Consider the following 16,414-nt stretch of genomic DNA (forward strand, 5'->3'; position numbering starts at 1 on the left):
TCCAAGGTGGCTCATGACAGCTCCACTTGATTGCTATATGCCACATAGATCAAACAGGGTGGACTAAATATAAGACGTTGGGATTGAAGGACCTGAGATTCTGACAATTAAAACCATTAGACAGAATTCTATTTTACTTTCCTCTAAGCACAAGGCATGTAACCCCAGGGAGAACAATTTCTACCTTCTCCTAGCAGATGTTGTGGCTGAAAGAGCATGAAGGAGTTAATGCAGCTTGTCAAAGTCACCTCTGTCATTTCCCGTCACCCTGTGGCTTTTGCTATTTCCTGACAGATTGCACCATTCTCTTGTACTTATAAACATGTACTCTATAGAGCAGACATGTGGAAGATCTGCGCTGCCCTCCTCGTCCCGGGTTGCATTTTAAAGAGGTATTCAATTCTAGATTAAAATCTCCCCCTCTCCCACAACCCTGCACTTGTTGGCACGGACTGGAGCTAAAATTTCTTCCAGATGCAAAAAGTGATAACTACCATGCGCACGAGACCAAGAAGTCTATTACATATATAACACACATGCATACACACAGGTATATATTACACACACATACACACACGCACACGTACAGTGGGTACGGATAGTATTCAGACCCTTTTAAATTTTTCACTCTTTGTTTCATTGCAGCCATTTGGTAAATTCAAAAAAGTTCATTTTTTCACATTAATGTACTCTCTGAACCCCATCTTGACTGAAAAAAAAACTGAAATGTAGAAATTTTAGCAAATTTATTAAAACCAAACCCTGAAATATCACATGGTCATAAGTATTCAGACCTTTTGCTCAGACACTCATATTTAAGTCATATGCTGTCCATTTCCTTGTGATCTTCCTTGAGATGGTTCTACTCCTTCATTGGAGTCCAGCTGTGTTTAATTAAACTGATAAGACTTGATTTGGAAAGGCACACACCTGTCTATATAAGACCTCACAGCTCACAGTGCATGTCAGACCAAATGAGAATCATAAGGTCAAAGGAACTGGCCAAGGAGCTCAGAGACAGAATTGTGGCAAGGCACAGATCTGGCCAAGGTTTCAAAATAATTTCTGCAGTACTCAAGGTTCCTAAGAGCACAGTGTCCTCCATATTCCTTAAATGGAAGAAGTTTGGGACAACCAGAAGTCTTCCTAGACCTAGCCGTCCAGCCAAACTAAGCAATCATGGGAGAAGAGCCTTGGTGAGAGAGAGGTAAAGAAGAACACCAAGATCACTGTGGCTGAGCTCCACAGATGCAGTAGGGAGATGGGAGAAAGTTCCACAAAGTTAACTATCACCGCAGCCTTTATGGCAGAGTGACCCGATGGAAGCCTCTCATCAGTGCAAGACATATGAAAGCCCGCATAGTGTTTGCTAAAAAACACATGAAGGACTCCCAGACTATGAGAAATAAGATTCTCTGGTCTGATGAGACGAAGATCAAACTTTTGTTGATAATTCTAAGCGGTATGTGTGGAGAAAACCAGGCACTGCTCATCACCTGCACAATACAATCCCAACAGTGAAACATGGTGGTGGCAGCATCACGCTATGGAAGTGTTTTTCAGCTGCAGGGACAGGATGACTGGTTGTCATTGAAGGAAACATGAATGCGGCCAAGTGCAGAGATATCCTGGATGAAAACCTCTTCCAGAGTGCTCTGGACCTCAGACTTGGCCAAAGGTTCACCTTCCGATAAGACAATGACTCTAAGCACACAGCTAAAATAACAGGAGTGACTTCAGAACAACTCTGTGACCATTCTTGACTGGTCCAGCCAGAGCCCTGACCTAAACCCAATTGAGCATCTCTGGAGAGACCTGAAAATGGCTGTCCACCAACATTCACCATCCAACCTGAAGGAACTGGAGAGGATCTGCAAGGAAGAATGGTAAAGGATCCCCAAATCCAGGTGTGAAAAACTTGTTGCATCATTTCCAAGAAGACTCAAAGCTATACTAGCTGAAAAGGGTGCTTCTACTCAATACTGAGCAAAGGGTCTGAATACTTATGACCATGTGATATTTCAGTTTTTCTTTTTTAATAAATTTTCAAAAATGTCTACATTTCTGTTTTTTTTTCAGTCAAGATGGGGTGCAGAGTGTACATTAATGAGAAAAAAATAAGCTTTTTTGAATTTACTAAATGGCTGCAATGAAAAAAAGTGACAAATTTAAAGGGGTCTGAATACTTTCTGCACCCACTGTATATATTACACATACATACACACAAACGGTTTTGCAAAAATCTCCACTGGATTTACTGGAGGATAGCCATTTAAGGCAGCAAATATCTGTCATGGTAAATGCATGACATCTGCCTCAAAGGCTTTTTTTTTTTCTTTTTAAACAGTTCTCATGATTTTCCCACAGGGCTGTCGGTCATTTCAGACATGTTTGGTCAGAGCGTGGAATCTTCTCCGCACATATGGAAGCCATTCCCACAAAGCCTAAAGCATAAACTCCTGTCTCACAATTACAGAGTACCTCGCTGCTCATATGTCTATCTTTTTGTTGGCTGATATTTGTTGATTATTTTTTTATTTTTATAAAACTGTTCAAAACATAATGTTCGAAAATAAATAAAAAATAATAAAAAACATTTTTTTGCTTTTTTCCCATGCTGTGCAATGAGATAAATCTTAATAAACAAATCATAACATGATTTATGAGAAAGACGAAATGCAAAATTAATTATGGTATTCTTGATACCAGTACGATATGTATGTGCTCCCATGTACTTACATGTGATGGGAGCGGCTGGGTGGTTTAGGACTTTCCTTGCAGACTGCCCTACACCAGGGATGTCATTATGTATTAGGACATCTATCAGGCAGACAACATATAATCCTCAGGGAACACAACATGGCAGCTACTTGTTTCTAGTTTATTTCTCTTTGCAGGTTGATCCCCAGGTGGAGATCTTTGAGATGCCCACTGTACTGAGGATTAGACAGAGATGTTCATTCATTTACTATGGAACCATGGCCCCAAGAACTCGCAATCTCCGTGCTCACCTAACAGATGCAGATCTGACTAACGCCTGCTGTCACTATTGCAATGATTCCCTATAAAGAGCAAAAATGCCATCCTCATAGAAGATCCCTGAATGTGCCCAGATGGCATGTTCTTCTCACGTGTATAAATAGCTTGTGATGTGCACAGAACTCAACCACCCACTGGCAGCAAGAACCAGACTGGGAAGAAATGGGAAAAGCAGCAAATAACAATAAGCAGGGGATGCAAAGGAAGGATAGGAAGTGAGATGTAATAAAAGGGACTTACTGCTGCAGGTCTCCAGGCTGAAGAGCAGCTCTCCTAACAGGGAGGTTTGAGGTTTTGAAGAACAGACATTTCCCCACCCTTTGTACATCTGAGTGTATAAGTCGCCTCCCTTGTTGCACACACAGGATGCACACATCAGACACAATTGCACTTCCTGGAAGTATGGAAGTACTGTGTGCACAGAGGCAATATCCCAACAAGATCAAAGTATGGCCCCTTTCAGGTGCTGCCTGACACCACCATATCTAACCACTCGTGATGGAAGGATCTGCTGCCACCATCTCTGGTTCATTTATTTTCGGTATATTTTGTGAAGATAATATACCTTACAGGTTCCGACAACCCAGAAAAATGAGGACAAACCCAACCTGGATTGAGCTCCTTCCAGGGACAGCTAGATGGGCTGGGCTGCCTCTATAGTACAAATGCCATTGGGAAGTAGCAAACTTAAAAAATAGTAAGGCTACGTTCACATTTGCATTGTGCGCCGCTGCGTCGGCGACGCAACGCACAACGCAAATAAAAACGCACCAAAACGCACGCAAAAACGCTGCGTTTTGCGACGCATGCGTCGTTTTTTGCCGAAATTTGGACGTAAGAAAAATGCAACTTGTTGCGTTTTCTTGGTCCGACGCTTGCGGCAAAAAAGACGCATGCGTCGCACAACGCAACAAACAAAAACGCATGCGTCCCCCATGTTAAATATAGGGGCGCATGACGCATGCGTCGCCCGACGCAAACCCGACGCAAACTAGCATAACGCTAGTGTGAACGTAGCCTAACAGGAGAACAAATGAAAATCGAGAAAACAAAGAAAGTCCATGGACATAGGAGTATACTCTCTAAAGCCAACAAGACATTAGATTGATATTTACGTAGTATAACGCAACACACATTAGATTAGCGTAGACTTAAAACGTCAATTTTGGAGGTACCAGGCAACCATCTAATATAAGAGTATAAGGGTCTCGCAACTCTACCCAAGCAGATGATGGATTGGACAAGTAGATTTTCAGCATCCGGTCCTTTTCTTACAGAAGAGTTAAGCTCTCACCCGAGGTGTCTAGCAGATGCTTGTCTTCCCTATCGACAATCAAAATACTTGTCAAGTGTGCATCTGTAGGGTAAAATAATTGTTCGCTCACTAACTGAAAACCTTCAAAATCTTTTCCAGCTGGCCATACACAATAAACTGTTCGGCTGACACCTATCTGATGGGTATAACCATCTATAGTAAGTATACATCTATCAATATGTATATGCAGCACCCCAGGGTCCTGGTCGTTGCAGTAATATCATTCTCCTCTAGGGGGGAGTGGTGTTATGTTTGGAGGCAATGAAAGACAACTGAATCCAGGTATTACAAACATACAACACATTTCACACTCCAGGCCACCAGACGGAGCTATGCTCCTATTTATTAGGGCACTCTTCACACTTAGGTAAAACTGGTTGCCTGGATAGGAAGTTAGGCAGTTGTTGGCTGAGCTTTGCTCAGGTAGTTGGTCCCTGACAAGGGTGGGATCCTGTCAGAGGCAGAGACCGAAGAACATGGATCTGTGCCTGCCCTGAGTGCTGCAGCCTCCCAGAAAAAGACACGGAAAGAGAACTGTATTGTAGAGAGGGTGAAGAAGTCGTAGCAAAGGAGTGGATATCAGAGGAGTTCTGCCCTGCACAGGCTGCCTCCTTCTGAGGCGCAAGATCCCTGTAGTCGGAACACCGAGGGAGCAACAGTCCTTTATGCCTTGCTCCAGAGACAGGCAGGACAGCTAATTTCACGTTACCTGTCCGCCCTATACCGAGGAGGCAAGGTGGCACCCACGAGAGGCTGGGGCATGATAGAGTCCCTGTAAAAAGCCTCAAGCCACCGGTCATACGGGTTTGTCCTATCCATCTGGGGGACAGAGAGAGACATCACACCGATAACATCTTCAACAGTTGTGAGGACCTTATGAGAAGCTTAGCAGTAACGTACTACAACACACGGCGCTAGAGGAAGGCTACTGATTTCTACCTGGATAAGGGGACTCAGGACTTGCCTCCAAACCGGCCGGACTCTGCCTGCCCCGTGGTCTGTGCTCTGGACTGTGGATGCTGAAGCCTTCAGTAAAAGGTAAAAAGACTGCAACCTAGTGTTCTCGTTCTTCACTGCGCCTCTCTCCATCCATCATCTACACACTGGGAAGCCCTGGGGATACACTTCACGAGTGGGAAGGTATACCATCTAGCTGCCATAACATCACCTCAGCGGACCCCTTAAAGCAGCGTCGGTCACCCTGACCGAACACCACAGGTGGCGTCACGAACATTCCCTTTATAGATCTTTCCCTTTTTTACAACGGACCTCCCGAGGGCCACGGACCGGGTCAGCCACTGTGACATTCCCCTTGAGGACCGAAGGACCCGGTACCGAGTACCCCACTGCCCACAGGGGCGCTCCATATATACACTGCGCAAAAAAATAAAGGGAACACTTAAACAACAGAATATAACTCCACGTAAATAAAACTTCTGTGAAATCAAACTGTCCACTCAGGAAGCAACACTGTTTGACAATCAATTTTGCATGCAGTTGTGCAAATGGAATAGACAACAGGTGGAAATTATTGGCAAATATCAAGGCACACTCAATAAAGGAGTGGTTCTGCAGGTGGGGAGCACAGACCACATCTCAGTACCAATGCTTTCTGGCTGATGTTTTGGTCACTCTTGAATGTTGGTTGTGCTTTCACACTCGTGGTAGCATGAGATGGACTTTACAACCCACACAAGTGGCTCAGGTAGTGCAGCTCATCCAGGATGGCACATCAATGCGAGCTATGGCAAGGTTTGCTAAGTCTGTCAGCGTAGTGTCCAGAGGCTGGAGGTGCTACCAGGAGACAGTCCAGTACACCAGGAGATGTGGAGGGGGCCATAGGAGCGCAACAACCCAGCAGCAGGACCGCTACCTCAGCCTTTGTGCAAGGATGCACAGGAGGAGCACTGCCACAGCCCTGCAAAATGACCTCCAGCAGCCCAAAAATGTGCATGTGTCTGCACAAACGGATAGAAACCGACTCCATGAGGATGGTCTAAGTGCCTGACGTCCACAGATGAGAAATGTGCTCACAGCCCAACACTGTGCAGGAGGCTTGGCAATTGCCACAGAACACCAGGATTGGCAAATTTGCCACTTGCATCCTATGCTCTTCACAGATGAAAGCAGGTTCACACTGAGCCCATGTGACAGACGTGACAGAGTCTGGAGAAGCCGTGGAGAGCGATCTGCTGCCTGCAACATCCTTCAGCATGACCAGTTTGGCAGTGGGTCAGTAATGGTGTGGGGTGGCATTTCTTTGGAGGGCTGCACAACCCTCCATGTGCTTGCCAGAGGTAGCCTGACTGCCATTAGGTACCGAGATGAGATCCTCAGACCCCTTGTGAGACCATATGCTGGTGCGGTTGGCCCTGGGTTCTTCCTAATGCAGGACAATGCAAGACCTCATGTGGCTGGAGTGTGTCAGCAGTTCCTGCAAGATGAAGGCATTGAAGCTATGGACTGGCCCGCCCATTCCCCAGACCTGAATCCGATTGAACACATCTGGGACATCATGTCTCGCACCATCCACCAACATCACGTTGCACCACAGACTGTCCAGGAGTTGGCGGATGCTTTAGTCCAGGTCTGGGAAGAGATCCCTCAGGAGACCATCCGCTGCCTCATCAGGAGCATGCCCAAGCATTGTAGGGAGGTCATACAGGCACGTGCAGGCCACTGTTATGATCTGGTGGCCTTGGAGCAGCATGAGACGTACTCTGGAGAAGGTGGTCCCTGTACTGACCGCAAACCCTGAACCTAGCAGCGCAACTAAAAGCAGCCGTGGGGGGTACCTAACACTCCCTATACCCCTCGGTACAGCCTAAGATCTAACTACCCCTAAAGACAGAAACAGGAAACCTATCTTGCCTCAGAGAAAATCCCCAAAGGATAGATAGCCCCCCACAAATATTGACTGTGAGAGGAGAGGGAAATAACATACGCAGATATGAAATCAGATTTTAGCATAGGAGGCCATACTAGCTAAAAAGAAAGGATAGAACAGAGTACTATGCGGTCAGTATAAAAACACTAGAAAATATCCACCGCAGAAAATACGGATCACCACATCTGACTAAAGACATGTGTCTTTATCTGCATCTCCAGAGAAATAGCTTGGCTGCAAAAAATCCTTCACAGACCAAGCTGGACAAGACAAAAACATGAAAATGCACAGAACTATACGGTCCACTGCAGGTGGACAGCAAAAACAAAGCCAGGACTTATGTTTGTAGAAAAACACAGCAAACTGGAAAGACCAGCAGGGAAGTGAATCCTTCAAGAATAATGGACAACTGGCACTGACTAAAGGATCCTGCAAAGCTATATACCCCAGTCAGTCCTGCAATTAGTAGATACACATGTCCACTCCTGCAATCCAGGCACAACTGCATTACCCTCTACAACCACCGGAGGGAGCCCAAAAGCTGAATTCACAACAGGCCACATACACTACTGAGCATTATTTCCTTGTCTTGGGGCATTTCCACTGAAGTTGCATCAGCCTGTAACTTAATTTTCCACTTTGATTTTGAGCATCATTCCAACTCCAGACCTCCGTGGGATATTAGTTGTGATTTACATTGATAATTTTTAGGTTTTATTGTTCTTAACACATTCCACTATGTAATTAATTAAGATTTACAACTGGAATATTTCATTTAGTGATATCTAAGATGTGGGATTTTAGTGTTCCCTCTAGCCTTTTGAGCTGTCTGTCTGTGTATATATATATATATATATATATATATATACACACATACATACAGTACAGACCAAAAGTTTGGACACACCTCATTTAAAGATTTTTCTGTATTGTCATGATTATGAAAATTGTACATTCACACTGAAGGCATCAAAACTATGAATTAACACATGTGGAATTATATACTTAACAAAAAAGTGTGAAACAACTTAAATTATGTCTTATATTCTAGGTTCTTCAAAGTAGTCACCTTTTGCTTTGATGACTGCTTTGCACACTCTTGGCATTCTCTTGATGAGCTTCAAGAGGTAGTCACCGGGAATGGTTTTCACTTCACAGGTGTGCCCTGTCAGGTTTAATAAGTAGGATATTTTGCCTTATACATGGGGTTGGGACCATCAGTTGTGCTGTGCAGAAGTCTGGTAGATACACAGCTGATAGTCCTACTGAATAGACTGTTAGAATTTGTATTATGGCAAGAAAAAAGCAACTAAGTAAAGAAAAACAAGTGGCCATCATTACTTTAAGAAATGAAGGTCAGTCAGTCCGAAAAATTGGGAAAACTTTGAAAGTGTCCCCAAGTGCAGTGGCAAAAACCATCAAGCGCTGCAAAAAAACTGGATCACATGAGGACCACCCCAGGAAAGGAAGAACAAGAGTCACTTCTGCTTCTGAGGATAAGTTTATCGAAATCACGAGCCTCAGAAATTGCAGGTTAACAGCAGCTCAGATTAGAGACCAGGTCAATGCCACACAGAGTTCTAGCAGCAGACACATCTCTACAACAACTGTTAAGAGGAGACTTTGTGCAGCAGGCCTTCATGGTAAAATAGCTGGAAGGAATGGACATTAGACCAGTGGAAATTTGTGCTTTGGTCTGTTGAGTCCAAATTTGAGATCTTTGGTTCCAATCACCATGTCTTTGTGCGACACAAAAAAGGTGAACGGATGGACTCTATATGCCTGGTTCCCACCGTGAAGCATGGAGCAGGAGGTGTGATGGTGTGGGGGTGCTTTGCTGGTGACACTGTTGGGGATTTATTCAAAATTGAAGGCATACTGAACCAGCATGGCTACCACAGCATCTTGCAGCGACATGCTATTCCATCCGGTTTGCGTTTAGTTGGACCATCATTAATTTTTCAACAGGACAATGACCCCAAACACACCTCCAGGCTATGTAAGGGCTATTTGACCAAGAAGGAGAGTGATGGGTGCTACGCCAGACGACCTGGCCTCCACAGTCACCAGACCTGAACCCAATCGAGATGGTTTGGGGTGAGCTGGACCGCAGAGTGAAGGCAAAAGGGCCAACAAGTGCTAAGCATCTCTGGCAACTCCTTCAAGATTGTTGGAAGACCATTCCCGGTGACTACCTCTTGAAGCTCATCAAGAGAATGTCAAGTCTTTTTTTTTAATGAGATTACAGATTTGTTTTAGGGTTGACAGCGCTGATTTGCCTGGAGAGAGCACTGTGTGCGGAGAAAGCTCAGGCAAGCCAGTGCTGTCAATCATCAGTAAGGAAGGCGGGACATGCAAAAGCAGCAAGGACACTAATTAGCATATTTTAATAATTTTCACTTTCTGCAGAACGATGGCAGCAGTTAGAACATAAAAGATTACATCTTTACAGGGGTTATATCTCCTACAAGGCTATGTACTTAATTTATACCGTCCGTTTGGGCTGATCAATTCCCTTTAAATACGGTAATTCCAATACATTTAGTAATTTCATAGTCACAACTGTTTCACTATATCTCTAAGAACGTCGTCCAATCCGCAGTCTGGACAGGAGGGATGACAACCACATTTGTAGCCATATTGCTGGTCACCCTGTAGTCCCAGAAACAGAAATCGCCAATGATCATGCAAGATATTAACTTTGTCTTTTCTGAGCAACCCCCAGCATTATTTATTGGGTGCGGCCTGATCACATGGAAATATTGGATTTTTCGCCCTTTAAATAAAAGGTATGGAAATGAAGCTTTGGAAGATCATTCTCATTGTCCTATAAATTGTAAACTTCAGCCTTATTTGGCTTCTATAATTGAAAGCTTTGTGGTTGGTTCCTTCATAAAAGCTCCTTTTTAGATGTCCTGTATTAAAACCAATAAAACAAAATACAAGAACGGGTGCCGCAGCTCCCCTTTCCCTCCCGTAGTGAACTGCTACATGTTCGGAAAGATCGGCTTGTTTGTTTCCTGATCTGATGTCTCTGCTCATCGAAAAGGGATTACAAAATGCTGACTTTCCAGAAGCCCAGCCTCCGATGGGTCTGCACACCAAACCTTTTAAGATTACTTACTAACGTATTACTTGGTATAATAGGGGGAGCTTTATTAAGACCTTGTCAATTTGTAAAATATTGCTCAAAATGAAGTAACAGATGTACCAATATTATATGAAAATAGCATTGCAAAGTTTGCTGCTTGCAACCAAATTTGCCCCCTAAAATGATAATTTCTAAAAATCATATCTCCTCGGGGGTCTATGTGATGGGCCTGTTAGAGGGTATGGCTTATGGCAAGTATATATTTCTGTGCAATATTTCTGGTACCTATACTTTCCCCTTGATTGTATACAAATACAAAATAAGTCTGTAATTATGGTGCAGTTAAGAGTAGTAATCGGAGAACGAGAATTTGTAGGAACGCTTACTCCGGATTATCACATGCCGTCAATCACCCGACACACAAAGAAAAAAGCTTGTTTGCCGGTTGATTCTATAGTTTATGCGGGCAAAAAACAAAAATTCTCCTAAAAGGCAAAGAGGCCTAAAGATGAGGATAATTAATTAGAATCTAGATTAATAATGACGATATAAGTCTGAACAGACCGTAGTGGAGCTCACCTTTAATAACAATTGATGGTGGTGTAGACTGTATACCACCTCGGCCACAAGCAGGACATTAAGGCTCATGATCCACATCAAATATTGTTCTTCTTATGAATTATGTATGAGTATCTCTTTCTATCACCGGGGATCTGCTTAGGCTTCAGATCTCCAGAACATCACATTAGAGGTTGGACGAGACACATGCCAGCCCTATTCCCCAGTGCATTCTCATTAAAGTAATGTATTCCTGAAGCCGTGCACTAATTTTACTGGAACATCTCATTTGCTACATCTGAAATCTAGATGATCTGTTCTTCTGGATGGCAGCATTCCCTTTTGTCTTTCTGGCCGTATGTCTCTTTTTCTGCTTGTTAATCTGCCTCTCCTGACCAGCTGACCTTGTGAAAATGTGTTCCTAGATTTCCTGTCTCTTTGGCTTTCTTACAAAGAAAACATATCTGAAAGGCTCCTTGAAGAATTTTTTTTGCCTTGTACAGATGATTGAAAATAATTTGTGTCTGTATTTTTTCATCCATTTGATCAAGATCTACACTTGGGAAATCTGGAATTGCACTTACTTGAATGGGGATGAACTAGAATACCAGGCACGGCCTAGAGACAGGAGCGGTGCGGTTTCTGGAGGGTCGTAGACTGTTTTTCCTCTAATTATAGACTTAATCAATTAACAAAGTACATTTTAATCAATAGATCATTAAATAATAATACGTTCCACAACTGAATGTGTTAAACAATTGTTTTTGTGCGGAGATAATCTTATTAATGTTTCCGTGCTATGTAATGGCAGTGACTGACCATGCTGAGCTTCTCCAGTTCATGGTTGGCACCATAAAACAGCTCCTGGCCAGGGGGAAGCATTACTGACTTATGATAAGGGAGTATACAAGTGAAAAAGGAGGAGCTCACAGCTGCTGCTTTCTGAGGTAATGTATATCCCTGCCTGTTTTATCACAGGAGCGAGTGTTTCTGCCATGTCTATAGCCATCTAAGCTAATCTTAAATAAAGTTAGTGACTTAGTACCTCCTGTGGCTGCTTAGCTTTTATGTCACTGCCTTTATTTATGCTGAACTGACAGTGCTGGTGACACAGCAGAAACATTCACTCCTGTGATAAAACAAACAAGGAAATGTGTTAACTCACACAAAAAACAGATGTGAGTCCCTGGTGTTTCATCTATATACTCAACTTATCATAAGTTAATTATGCATTACGCCCCCCTCTAGGCAGGAGGTGTGGTACGTGCCGACCATGAACTAGAGCAGCTCTACATGGTCGGACACAGTAAATAACAGTACATAGCAGGGACACATGTAAAAGAATATCTCAACAGAAACTTTTTTAACACATCCAATTAAGGAACCTATTATTATTATTATAGTATCTATTCATTAAAATGCACTTTGTTCGCGTGACAACCCCTTTAAGGATGGTTCACACAAGCATACAAATGGCCTGTATTACATCTGTAAGTTCTTACCTAAGGCTAGATTCACATTGCGTTAGTGGGTATCCGCTAACGGAATCTGCTACATAGCACCACTAACGCAATGTAACGGATCCGTTAGCGCACCTATTGACCACAATGTATGTAACGCATGCCATTTTTGGCATGCATTAGCGATGCTCTGTTATTTTGTGACGGACCTCGAACGCTGTCTGCAGTGTTTTTGGGTCCGTTCTCACTAGCGCAGATCGGGCATCTGCGCTAAACGCGATCCATTTTTGGACATTGCGTTAACGCAGTTCGTTAGCGTATGGGCTAAACGGACTGCACTAACGCAATGTGAACCTAGCCTAAGGGAAAATAAAGAAAGCCTCCATACACATTAGATTGTTGGCAAACTTTTATCTATGGTGCATGAGGGTCATGGAGATGAGCAGGTGATCAAATGCAAACTCAGGCACCACTTATCTAGTTGGAACAAAAGAACAGGACAGAAAAGAAATTGAGGGTATGTGCGCACGTTCAGGTTTTTTCGTGTTTTTTTCGCGGTAAAAACACTATAAAAACGCATACATTATGCATCCTATCATTTAGAATGCATTCTGCATGTTTTGTGCACATGATGCGTTTTTTTCCACGAAAAAAAACGCATCGCGGTAAAAAAAAAGCAGCATGTTCATTAATTTTGCAGATTTTCTGCGTTTTTCCCGCTATTCTATGCATTTGGGAAAAAATGCACAAAAAACGCACCAAAAACGCGAAAAAAAACGCATGCGGATTTCTGGCAGAAATGTTTTTTGTCAGGAAAATTTCTGCAAGAAATCCTGACGTGTGCACATACCCTGAAAGTTACTGATGATTAGGTGGTCATAGACATGAGATAACATTTTCCCTTGGCTCCAACATAAACAAGGTCTGTTCAGCTTAAGGTACCTTCACACATAACGATTTCGTTGACGATATAGTTGCTTTTTGTGACATAGCAACGATATCGTTAACGAAATCGTTATATGTGACAGTGACCAACGATCAGGCCCCTGCTGGGAGATCGTTGGTCGTTGGGGAATGGTCAGGACCTTTTTTTGGTCGCTGATCACCCGCTGTCATCGCTGAATCGGCGTGTGTGACGCCGATCCAGCGATGTGTTCACTGGTAACCAGGGTAAATATCGGGTTACTAAGCGCAGGGACAGTGAACTTTTAGGCCCCCATGCTTACATTTTTGCTATTATCTGCAAAATTACTTTAGTTAGAATTTTGAAATTCCAGGTATTCCTCAAGTATGTCGTTGTTGATAATATCCAGTTGTTCATATAATTTTTTTCATAGGCATTATGGTGTAACAATGCTTGTTTGGTGAAAACTATATCTGTACGAATTGGGGGTCTTTTAGGCCCCCGCTATTTTTATCATGTTCTCAGTAGTGTTTGTGTCTTAAGTTACTTTATTTGTACTCAGTAATGCTGGAGGAGGGGCCAGGGTGTGGATAATAACATGTGAGGATGTCATGTGATTTTTGGAGGGAGAGATAAGGCCATGACATCAACTCAGGTCCTTCAGAACACAGTAATGAGCTGTGTATAGAGTACTGAGGACAGTATACACTGTGAGCTAATTGCTGAAGGACCTGTGATAAGATAAGCTGTTGGGAGGAAACCTGATTCATTTTCAGTTTCTGTTTCTAAGAAGCTTGCAAAGGCTAGAGCTTGTGAGCCACAAAAATCCAGAGAATTGTACACCACCTAAAAGTATAAAAGGTAAGAGCTGTGAGGGTGAGAGGAAGAAGGGGGGACATTACACTTAGTGTGTCACACACAATCAAAGAGTGGACAACCCTGATTCTGTTCATTGTTTTTTCTTTTAGTTTGCTAACATCTAGTCAGCAATGGCACACTCTTCCTCCAAGTGTCTGACTGACCAAGAGATTGAAGCGATTATGTTTCAAAGCGATGATGAAAGTGAACTATCTTTGTCTGTTGAAGAATATCTGCCACCAGCTAATCAAACATCCTCATCCAGTGATTCTTCTGATGATGAAGAAGTGAATCTAGTGGATCCTCAAGAAGTAATAAGCAGAAGATCCAAAACGAATGTTTTTTGGGACAGTAATCCTACATTAGTCAGACGATGGGAGAATATTCGTGTAAGAGGCAAACAAAACAATGGCCTGTAGTACTATTTTCAAATATGCTTGATGCAGCAGCCCTAACTTCATTCATTATTTATACAGAAACTCATCCGGAATTTCATGCACAGAGGAAGGACAGGAGACACATATTCTTGGAGGACCTTTGTCATGAACTTGTAATGCCTCACATGATAGAGCGAAGCGACTTGAAATGATTGCCAAAGCAAACTAAAGAAGCAATGAAACGGCGTGGCGTACAGTTTCAGATTATTCCAGAGCCAGGAGAAAGAAAACGAAAGCGTTGTTTCATGTGTCCAAGAAACAGAGAGGAAAACTGGCAATATTGTTCCACTTGTAAGGAAACTGTTTGCAGAGAACACTCTTCTGAAAAAATAACATGTCAGAATTGTTTGGAAGACTAATATAATAGAAAAGAAAGTTAGAAAAAAAATGTAGCTGCAGCTAGTTTGCTATAGATTTCTATGCGTTTTTGTGTGTTTTCATGTCTTTGTGTGAAATTAGGGAAAAAAATATTTTTTGCTGTTTTCTGTTAAAAATTATAATTAAAATTTTGTCCACTATTCATATTTTATTGAGCAATTTTGAAATAAACTTGTGAAAGTTATTTAAGTGTGTTTTTCTTCATTATGTGCATGGGCCCAATACGTTAATATGTATATTTTTAACGTCATGCGTTCTAGGGTTAAAGCAACTTAAAGGATATTTTTTTTATTTTTTTTCACATGATATGTTCACAGTTTTTCAAAAAGTTTTTGGAGCAGAAAATGAGTGGAAACTCTTCAAAACCTCCTAAAAGATGTGGAGTTTCTGCTCATTTTCCGCTGCAGAAAGCAAGGCAAAAAATATAATTGTGTACATACCCTAAAAATGATTTCACTTGAAGCACGAGCATTCTGCTTGTTCTTCTGGCAAGTGTCAACCTATTTACACTGGCCAGTTCAGGAATCGAGCATTCCTAGAGAAAGCCACTGATTTGCACAGCTCGAGAACCTCTTCAAACCTACAGATACAAAGAATACTCTTGTATATCTGGGATTCCTGCTCAGTTAGGCAGAATATATGTTTATGGGAAGCAAACTGTTGGCCAGATGACTGATGTTCAACTTATCCATCTGTATTTTATACTCCCTCTGGACAGAATTTTGTTTTCTTATCCAGATGTTCATGACTTCTCATTTCTGGCTCCTATGTCTATTACCAAAAGTGAAACTTAAAGCTCCCATCAAGGCCCCATGCAAAATCTATAACAGGCCCCCACTATTGCACCTACTGGGGTCTTCCTATGTGACAGAGGGGCATATGCGCCTCTCCAGGCACGGGCGCCTCAGTCAAACCACTACCTCTGCTCTCTGCTGCCTGTCTTGTCTCTCCACAGCACATTATCCTTCACATCAATTACTGGATGATAAACCACAGTTCTGCTGATTACACAAAGCGATGTGAGACTTGCCAGGTCTATGAGGTCAGCGAGGATAAAAACTTTTTACACTGCGTGATACAGCACATTTATGAGCATTGCCCCTTTAATAAAAGCTATGTAAGACATGACTCCCATGGGACTCTGAACAGATAGGCCCCAGCTGCCTTATTACACAGCAAGAGCAACATCATGACAGGAAAACATTCTGTTCCTGTATCTAACAACAATGCAGATGTAAAATGGGGCCATTGCAACCAACTACAATCTACTTTAAGAAGTGAAAGCTGCCATCTTGTTTGTTACCATGGGCAACGGCTCCATTTCATGTCTGCCTTGCTTTTTAGTCATGAGGCCTACTATTATTTTCTCTGTATCAAAAACATGTCATTAATAAGCAATGATCCAATCTATGCTGGGTGACCACCAACATGGCTTAGATACCACTGACTACTAAAAATACGGATGCATCACTAAATAATTACTGAAA

General features: G+C 42.6%; 1 protein-coding gene across 16 annotated transcripts in view; it reads right to left on the reverse strand.

The window, feature by feature from the left end:
* The window catches only part of LIMD2 (LIM domain containing 2), a 105,764-nt gene that overhangs the window by 18,074 nt on the left and 71,276 nt on the right, over positions 1–16,414 (reverse strand). The window contains exon 1 of one of the 16 annotated variants that reach the window (XM_069751270.1): positions 3,280–3,369. The exons of 11 other annotated variants lie outside the window; for them this stretch is intronic. The gene's annotated coding sequence lies outside the window, so the exon portion shown is untranslated. Of the gene's footprint in view, positions 1–3,279; positions 3,374–15,367; positions 15,508–16,414 lie in introns of those variants that run through there. 4 more of the 16 variants (XM_069751278.1, XM_069751283.1, XM_069751273.1 and 1 more) reach the window with 4 other exon arrangements.

The sequence above is a fragment of the Ranitomeya imitator genome, chromosome 2 (genome assembly GCF_032444005.1).
Source record: "Ranitomeya imitator isolate aRanImi1 chromosome 2, aRanImi1.pri, whole genome shotgun sequence".
In the NCBI taxonomy this organism is placed as follows: domain Eukaryota; kingdom Metazoa; phylum Chordata; class Amphibia; order Anura; family Dendrobatidae; genus Ranitomeya; species Ranitomeya imitator.